This window comes from Leopardus geoffroyi, chromosome A3 (assembly GCF_018350155.1).
Source record: "Leopardus geoffroyi isolate Oge1 chromosome A3, O.geoffroyi_Oge1_pat1.0, whole genome shotgun sequence".
NCBI classification, from domain to species: domain Eukaryota; kingdom Metazoa; phylum Chordata; class Mammalia; order Carnivora; family Felidae; genus Leopardus; species Leopardus geoffroyi.
In genome coordinates this window covers 25,560,521-25,570,277 of record NC_059336.1, presented here as the reverse complement: position 1 = coordinate 25,570,277, position 9,757 = coordinate 25,560,521, and positions in this window count along the sequence as shown.

Genomic DNA, 9,757 nt, shown 5'->3' with positions numbered 1-9,757 from the left:
ACGGGTCCCGCCCACCGGGATGAGCACGCTGCAGTCTCTGCTTAGGTCTTGGGGAGGTGGTGGACAGGGTCCGCACGTCGAAATTGGGAGTTTAAGAGATTAACCCCTTGTTCTGTTAAGAGTCGAATAGGGTTGGGGCGCCTGGGTGGCTCAGTTGGTTGGGCGACCGACTTCGGTTCAGGTCATGATCTCACTGTCTGTGAGTTCAAGCCCCGCGTCGGGCTCTGTGCTGACAGCTCAGAGCCTGGAGCCTATTTCAGATTCTGTGTCTTCCCCTCTCTCTACCCCTCCCCTGCTCACGCTCTGTGTCTCTCTCTCAATAATAAATAAATGTTAAAAAAAAAAAAAAGTCGAATAGAGAAAAGCCTGAAGTCCCACACTGAGAGACCTGGTTGGAGGAGAACCCAGAATTCCTGATGTGAGGAAACAGGGCTGGAAGGTGGGGCTCTGGGTTTGGACATCGCTCTGTTAGCTCTATGTCAACTTTGATCTCGTCACTTCACTTCTCTGGGCTTCAGTGTCTTTATCTTTGAAATGGGGGTCCCAATAATCCCTACCTCATGGAGTTTGTGTCAGGATTAAATCAATGCGAAAATGCATTGTAAACTGTGGCTTCTGCGCAATCAATATGGCAGTTTTTATTTACTGAACGCTTTACCATTGGCCAGGTCTATCCGAGTATGTTCCTGTGTTATCCCAACATCACAGCAGCCTCGCGGAGTAGCTACAGTCAAGGACACTCCCATTACACAGAAGGGAAAACTTGGATTTAGAAGGTCTAACTGGCCCCCCGTCACACATTTGTGAGTAGGGCAGAGCTGGGACTCAAACCTTGACTTGTTGACACCAGAGACTAGGCCGTGAACCACTGCCAAACAGCTGCCAAATACAGAGGTGAAGTGGGATCATTACCAGAAAAATCCCCCCTCCTAAATCACACACCTCACCCAGCCTTCATATCTGCCCCTCATCTCCAGCTTTCACTCCTAGCAGGGACGTGTTGGGCAATAAATCCTTAGGGCCACATCATAATATAGACTCTCTGCACCTTCAGGTAGATACGATCAAGGGAAAAAGGAAACTCACAAGAAAACAGGTACATACACAAGTTGTCCACAGAAAATTTATGTTTGCAAATAACTATAGACCAACCCAACTGTCCCAACTATAAGGGAATGGCTCCATACCACTGAAAACCCACTGAGGCCACATACATAATACATATGTATTATATATACACGTACATATAATACATAGATGTCATTTATTCAGCTTGCTGTACATTGGCATATGAGCTAGCTGATTTATAGACTTTGTTATTTAAATCTCACACATCCTGCACAGCCGTGTATATTATTCCCATTTTATAGATGAGGAAATTGAGACACAGCACTAGTAAGAATAGACATCTATTCCAACTTGACTCTGTCTGGTTTCCAAACCCATTCACTCCCACAGCCACATAGCAGCAAAGAACAAGCTTACAATTCATTCATTCAACAATACTTATTGAATACCCCCTATATGCTAGACATAGTGCTAGGTATACAAGCACTAAGTTACAACAAGATAGTTGTAAACAGGTAGTTGTAAACAAGATAGACAGGGGCTCACCTCACAGGACACACAGCCCACTGAGAGGCAGGATCCCAAGGTGGTGAAGAACTTTTCCATTTTCTATCTCTATGGTCCTAAATAACTTGTTTAACCCCCTTAGCTTTCCATTTCATAATCTGTAAAATGATAATATTAAAATTACTATCCTTGGGATTATTATAAGGGATAAATAAATAATGCCAGCAAACTGCTTAGCACAATTCCTGTACATAGTAAGCATTCAAAAAATGAGTTATAATTATCTTAGAAAACAGGCATCAAATAGCTTTAATTTAGAGTGATAAGTATCAAAACAGAAAGACACACAACTAGGGTCACCGGGTGGCTCAATTGGTTAAACAGCCAACTTTCGATTTCCACACGGGTCATGAACTCACTGTTCCTGAGTTTGAGCCCTTCATCAGGCTTGGCACTAATGGTTCAGTGCCTGCTTGGGATTCTCTCTCTCTCTCTTTCTGCCCCTCCTCTGCTCTTTCTCGCTCTTTCTCAAAGATACATAAACTTTGAAATTTTCTTTTAAAAAAGAAAAGACACAACTAACACACACACACACACACACACACACACACACAGGGTCTGACATATGTATGATATTCAATAAATATGAAAAACAAACAAAGTGAGAGGAAGAAAGGATGGGAGGAAGAAAGAAGGAAATATAGTGTTATGCACTGATATTTTTTTAAGTTTATTTTTTTTAGCAATCTCTGCACCCAATGTGGGGCTTAAACTCACAACCCCGAGATCAAGAGTCACATGCTCCTCCAACTGAGCCAGCCAAGTGCCCCTACGCATCGCTATTTTAAAAGTATGACTTTTAGGGGCACCTGGGTGGCTCAGTCGGTTAAGCATCTGACTCTTGATTTCAGCTCAGGTCATGCTCTCAATGGTTCATGGGTTCAAGCCCTATGTGGGGCTCTGCACTGATAGCTCAGAGTCTGCTTAGGATCTTCTCTCTCCCTCTCTCTCTGCCCCTCCCCTGCTCATGCTCTCTCTCTCTCAAAATAAATTTAAAAAAAAATTTTTTTAAGTATGACTTTTATGCTCTAAAGATGATGAAACCACCTGAGAAAATTAGGGACACTTACAAAAGTAAGTTACTGACAAAAGTAAACACTTATGATAAATGAGAACTACATCTTACTTGGCCTTTGGAAGCTTCACTCAGAAGGTAGGGAGGGAGAGGAGGAGGGATCAAGCAGGAGGCAAGAGACCAGACTCCTCTCCCAGGACCAAAGCCTGGAGCCAGATCCTTAAAAGTCCCCCCACGTATTGCCCTGCTTAAAAAAGACTTAATGAGCCCCAGACAAACTTGGTGAGAAAGAGCCCTAATACAGAATTCCTCCCCTAGGGGACTATTTTCAATGGTTATAATGGAAAGGGAGGAAGAAGGGTGAATGTGTACAGAATAAAAGGAGGCTAGCAGAGAAGGAAGAGGATGTAGAGCCAGAAAAAAAGAGTGATGTATGCATGTGTATATGTACATGTGTATGTGTGTGTGTATATATATGAGTATGTGCATAGGTGTTTTATGTGCATATGTGTGAGTGTGTGTGTGTGTGTGTGTGTGTGTGTGTGTGTCTGTGTGTCTGTGTGTCTGTGATCACAAAGTATGGGCAATGCCGATCAGCTGTGACCCAGTCAGCCTGCCCCCAGGAACCCTGTACCAATTCCCTGGAGGAATACCACTGTGGTCAGCTGATGTCTCTCTGCTGCTGTGGCTCAGAAATTATCCTTCCAAACACACACACACACACACACACACACACACACACACACACACACAAGCCTGGCTCCCCACCAAACCCCAGGGCAGAGCTCCCAGAGGAAACCAGTTCAGCCCCAAGGGATGAGAGGAGAAAGGGCAAAGGAAAGAGGAAGGGGAGTTGCCCAGTTTACTAGTCTCAAGTTACCACTGAAGGCCCTGCAGGCTCAACCCCTTGGACCTAGAGTCTGGGGTCCTAGTCAAGTAGAGAGGTCTCTATGCACGGGCTCCAAGGCAGGAAGCAGACCCAATGATGGCAGCAATAATGCAAGTTTACATGACCCACTGCTTAACGTAACTGCTTTCCATAGATCATCTCCTTCAATCTTCAAGACAACCTAGGAAGTAGGTCCTGTTGTTATCCCCATTAGGCAGATGAGGAAACTGAGGCTCAGGAACATAAAGTGATAAGCTCAGTCAGTCTGGCCCCAGGGTTCACTGTGACACCATACTGGACCCCAGGATAGGTTTGGAGCTTATTGGAGGTTGAAAGGCTTCCAATGTCTAAGAGTCCATGGAGCCCTGTGGGATGGAAACCAAACCAAGTGCTTCCCTTATAATCTACAACGCAGCCTTCTAAGACAGGCATTATCATCTCCATTTTGCAGAGGGAAAAACCAAGGCTCAGAGAGGGAACAGGATTTGTCCAAAGTCATACAGCTAAATAAACAGCAGAACCTGAATATGAACCAAGTTATTTCTAATTCCAAAGCTTTGGCCCTTTCTACTGAGCTACCTAGGATCCTAGTCAAAGTCAGATGCACAGAATGTAGGCATGTGGAACTTAGGGCAAATGTATGTTAGTATCTTCGAGTCTTGGTGATTAGAAGGAGGATCCATCTGGGGTGCCTTGGTGGCTCAGTTGGTTAAGTGTCCAACTTCGGCTCAGGTCATGATCTCACAATTCATGAGTTCGAGTGCTGCATCAGACTCTGGCTGACAGCTCAGTGCCTGGAGCCTGCTTCAGATTCTGTGTCTCCCCCTCTTTCTCTCTTTTTCTCTCTTTCTCTCTGCCCCTCCCCTGCTTGCTCTCTGTCTCTCTAAAAAATAAACATTAAAGAAAATTTTTTAAATAAATAAATAAACATTAAAAAAAAAGGAGGACCCATCAGATGTCACCAACTCCAATTCCCCCACCCTACCCTAAGCAAGAAGCCCCTTTAGAGTATCCCTGAGAGCTCTGCCTCTAGCCTGAGCTTGGATGCCTCCACTAATGGGGACCTCACCTCTCCACAAGGCAGCCCATTCCAGGTAAAAGGCCACACCCACCACCCATGCCAAGGTAGGGAGAGGGAACTCACACACTTTTTAATCTTCCTGTCTCAGTGCAGGAGACTCCGTCTGCCTCCTTAAAATGCTTGTTCAAATTAAAGCTGAGAAAAAATGTAATTCTCCCACAACCATCCTGTTCATTTTCTTCATGGCACTCATAACAATTTGTACTCCATGCTTCACGCGTTTGTTTACCGGACTATCACCTGTCTCTTCACTAGACTGGACACCCAGTGAGGGCAGGAACTCTATCTACCTGGTTTATTGCTATAATCCCAGCACCTAGCATAGTGCCTGGCACTATAAATATCTCTTAAGTAAATGAATGAATTAGTGAGTGAATGAATGAACGCTTGGTGAGGGAGAGGAAAAGAAGCTTAGGTCCCTGCAAGATAGAGAGATGGTCTTCCAGGCTGAAGTCTGGGAGAAGAGCTGAATTCAGCACCTCATGTCTTTAGGCAGGACCCAGTGATCTGCCACTGTTAGGGCAGGCCCTGCACTGCCCACCATTAAACCCCCAGAACAAGACCTGTAAAGAGTAAAAGTCCAGTAATGTTTGATGAATGAATGATACAGCAGAACAGAGTTCTGGTTTCTACTTAAAAGAATGCCATCCACAGCTGGAATTCTTTCTTTCTTACTTTAGTTTAATTTTTTTGTTTATTTTTGAGAGAGAGAGAGAGAGAGAGAGAGAACGGGGAGGGGCAGAGAGAGAGGGAGACACAGAATCTGAAGCAGGCCCCAGGCTCTCAGCTGTCAGCACAGAGCCCAACGCAGGGCTCGAACTCAGACAATGAGATCATGACCCGAGCAGAAGTCAGACACTTAACTGACTGAGCCACCCAGGTGCCCCTCTTTGCATCTTACTTTAACTTATTCAACAAATTTTGTTTAGTGGGGCTAGGGTAGGTGTGGAAAATCACATCTTTTTTTTTTTTTAACATTTATTCATTTTTGAGAGACAGAGCATGAGTGAGGAAGGGTCAGAGGGAGAGAGGGAGACACAGAATCTGAAGCAGGCTCCAGGCTCTGAGCTGTCAGCACAGAGCCCGACACAGGGCTTGAACTCACAGACAGCAAGATCATGACTTGAGCTAAAGTTGGATGCTTAACCGACTGAGCCACCCAGGCGCCCCTCTGTTTTTTTTTTTAAGTTTATTTACTTATTTTTAAGAGAGAGAGCGCCCACTCAAGCAGGGGAAGGACACAGAGAGAGAATCCCAAGCAAGCTCCACACTCAGCACAGAGCCCATGCAGGGTTCAACGTGGGGCTTCGTCTCACAACTACGAGATCATGACCTCAGCCGAAATCAAGAGTCAATAGCTTAATGGACTGACGCAACCATGCACCCTGGAAAATCACATACTTTCTAATAAAACAAACACTTCCTGGGCCTCCTCTCTCAATCTGACATCAATTCATTTATTTATTCATTCAAAAATATTTACTCAGTCCCAACTCTAAGGCAGGTGCTATGCTATGTATTGGGGATAGACCATGGACAAGATATGTACAGTCCTAGGGCACCTGGCTGACTCAGTCAGTACAGTATGTGATTGTTAATCTCAGGGTCATGAATTCAAGTCCCACACTGGGTGTGGAGTCTACTTAAAAATAAATAGGGGCGTTTGGGTGGCTCAGTCACATGAGTATCCAACTCTTGATTCCAGCTCACGTCATGATCCCAGGGTTGTGGGATCGAGACCTACCTGAGAGTCTCTCCCTCTCTCTCTCTCTCTTTCTCTGCCCCTCTTCCCCACTCATTCTAAATAAATAAATAAGATGTATACAGTCCTGCCCTAGTGGAATACATGGTCTAATGGGGGAGTCTTTCTTAAACAAACAAACGAAATAAATAAAATAATTATCAAACTGATGTGTGCCTGAAGAAAACAAATAAACAGAGGACAATAATAGAGGATAACAAGAGGCAAGACAACCTTCTGGGAGGTAGTCAGGGAAGGAGGTATATTCAATCTAAAACCTAAAAATTGACAAGGAACCAATTATGCCTGGAGGAAAGGGTCCGTGCGAAGGTCTTCAGGTAGGAAAGACCTTGGCTTCGTTGGATGGCTCTAGCTTAAAACCAAGGGAGAAGGTGCGGAGAGGTCACAGGAGCCAAACAATGCAGATCCTCTGAGACAAGGAAATACACCGAGATTTTATTCCAAGCTAGAGGATACTGGAGGGTTTCAGTGGAGAACTAACACGGTTGGTTTGATAGGATTACATTTAATTTTCTTAAGTATTAAAAATATTGAGGGGCGCCTAGGTGGCTCATTTGGTTAAGTGTCTGACTTCGGCTCAGGTCACCATCTTGTGGTTTGTGGGTTCAAGCCCCGCTCGGGCTCTCTTCTGTCAGTGCAGAGCCGGCTTCAGATCTTCTGTCCCTCTCTCTCCCTGCCCCTCCCCCACTCGCACTTTCTCTCTCAAAAATAATAAACATTAAATAAATAAATAAATAAATAAATTTAAAGTAATTAAAACATCTTGCTAATGTACAAAGAATAGGAAGAAAATAATCATGCACCCAGCATGCAGTTTAAAGAATAGAATATGATGGGGCGCCTGGGTGGCGCAGTCGGTTAAGCGTCTGACTTCAGCCAGGTCACGATCTCGCGGTCCGTGAGTTCGAGCCCCGCGTCAGGCTCTGGGCTGATGGCTCAGAGCCTGGAGCCTGTTTCCGATTCTGTGTCTCCCTCTCTCTCTGCCCCTCCCCCGTTCATGCTCTGTCTCTCTCTGTCCCAAAAATAAAATAAACGTTGAAAAAAAAATTTTTTTTAAATAAATAAATAAATAATAAAGAATAGAACATGATCATAAATAAATATGTGCATATATACATACATACTAAAATAAAGAACAGAACACGATCAATTCATCTGAGGCCTCTGACCCCCCTCCCTGATCACATTCCCCCTTCCCACATCCAGTGACTACCACTAATGAATTCTGTTATACTCACGTCCTTGTATTTTATTGCAGTGGTAATGTGTATGTATGAATCTTAAACAAGCTATTGTTTATATTTGCTATTTTTTAAACATCTTACAAATGGACTCTTCTCTTTCTACTATTGGAAGTTATATTCTCTCATTGTATTAACTCTATTGTTTCTATGACTCTCTCCCAAATTATTTGTTGCATTTATCTAGCATTTTGGTGCTCATTTTTTTCCCCTTAATCCCACAAATTAGATATCATCATTGCCTTACACAGTGAACATTCTTTCAGAGTTACCTACGTGTTTTCTCTGCTTTTTGCTCTTTCTTACATCTCAGAACTTTCTTCTGGGATTATTTTCCTTCTCTCTGAATTATATCCTTTAGAATTTTCCACAGTGAAAAAGGGCAGACTAATGGTAAAGTTTCTTTTTGTCTCTCTCTCCCTTTTTAGATTTAAAGAATTTTATTTTCTTTCTCCAGATAGGAAAGATACAAGCTAGAAATTTTACCAAAGTTTGACAATAATCCTTGGGGCTCCTGGGTAGCTCAGTCAGCTAAACGTCTGACTTCAGCTCAGGTCATGATCTCATGGTTCGTGGGTTCAAGCCCTGCATCAGACTCTGTGCTGACAGGTCAGAGCCTGGAGCCTGCCTCAGATTCTGTCTCCCTCTCTCTCTGGCCCTCCCCCACTCGTGCTCTGTCTCTCTCTCACAAGAATACATAAACATTTAAAAATTAAAAAAAAAAAAACAAACAACAGTAATCCTTGATTCTTCAAAACAGGCACAGGTCTCTAGACAGTCCTCAAGTTACATAAAAGCCTCGTGAGACTGATTCAACAAAAACTATTAATTCCCCTTTCTCAAGAAAGCACAGGGTCAATGGTTTTCAAGAAGCCTGTATCCAGCTCCGTAGTTGAGAAACTCCTGGTACAGGACAGACCAGGCAGATCAGGCTGCAGTCAATGTACCTACTGCCCTGTGGCTCACAGTGCTCCCCACCAGCCCTTTACCACTCCCGGTCCACTCAAAATCTGCTTTCTGCCAACAGTAAATCATACAGATGAAGAGACCCAAGGCTGTAGATGTCTACCTGGGTTCTCTTTGAGGCCCAGCAGCGATGCCCTCCTCCAAAATCCATACTGTATCCTTTGATCCCACTAACCACACACAGTAGCAAACCGGGATTCCCAGACCAGCTGGCACTGGATGAGGCACAGCCCAAAGGGGAGAAGAAAGGAAAGCGCCAAAGACACGAAAATCTCTGCTTTTCTTTACCTGAAAGTGTTTTTATTTTATGCTGTTCTTGAAAAATAATCTCACCGAGTGGGAATTCTCGGTTGGCAGATTTTCCCTCAGCATGTTCCCTCAGCCCTGTCTTCTCGGTCTTCCATTGAAGCCATTGACAGGTTTGCTGTCAGTCAAATACTCCTTCCTTTTGTAGATAATCTGTCTTTTGGTCTTTCTTTAAAAAATCTATAATCTGGGGTGTCTGGGTGGTTCAGTTGATTAAGCAACCTATTTTGGCTCAGGTCATGATCTCACAGCTCATGGGTATGAGCCCTGAGTCAGGCTCTGTGCTGACAGCTCAGAGCCTGGAGCCTGATTCAGGTTCTGTGTCTCCCTCTCTCTCTGCCCCTCCCTCACTCATACTCTGTCTCTCTCTCTCTCTGTCTCAAAAATATATAAACATTAAAAACAAAAAAATAAAATAAAACAACAAAAAAGACTATAACCTAAGTCTAATCATGAGAAAAACATCAGACAAATCCTAATAGAGTGACATTCTACAAAATACATAACTAGTTCTCAAAACTGTCAAGGTCATCAAAAATAAGGAAAGTCTGAGAAACTGCCACACCCAAGAGGAGCCTAAAGAGACATGACAACTAAATGTAGTGTAGTATCCTGGAGGATGATGGAACAGAAAAAGACATTAGGCAAAAACTAAGGAAATCTGAATAAAGTATGAACTTTAGATACTAATAATGTATCAACATTGGTTAATTGTGACAAATGTACCATACTAATATAAGATATTGTTAATAAGGAAAACTTGACGTGAAATGTATGGGAACTCTCTGTAATATTCTCATTATTTTTGGTAAATTTAAAACTGTTTTAATCATTAAAAGTTTGGGGGCCCTGGCTGGCTCAG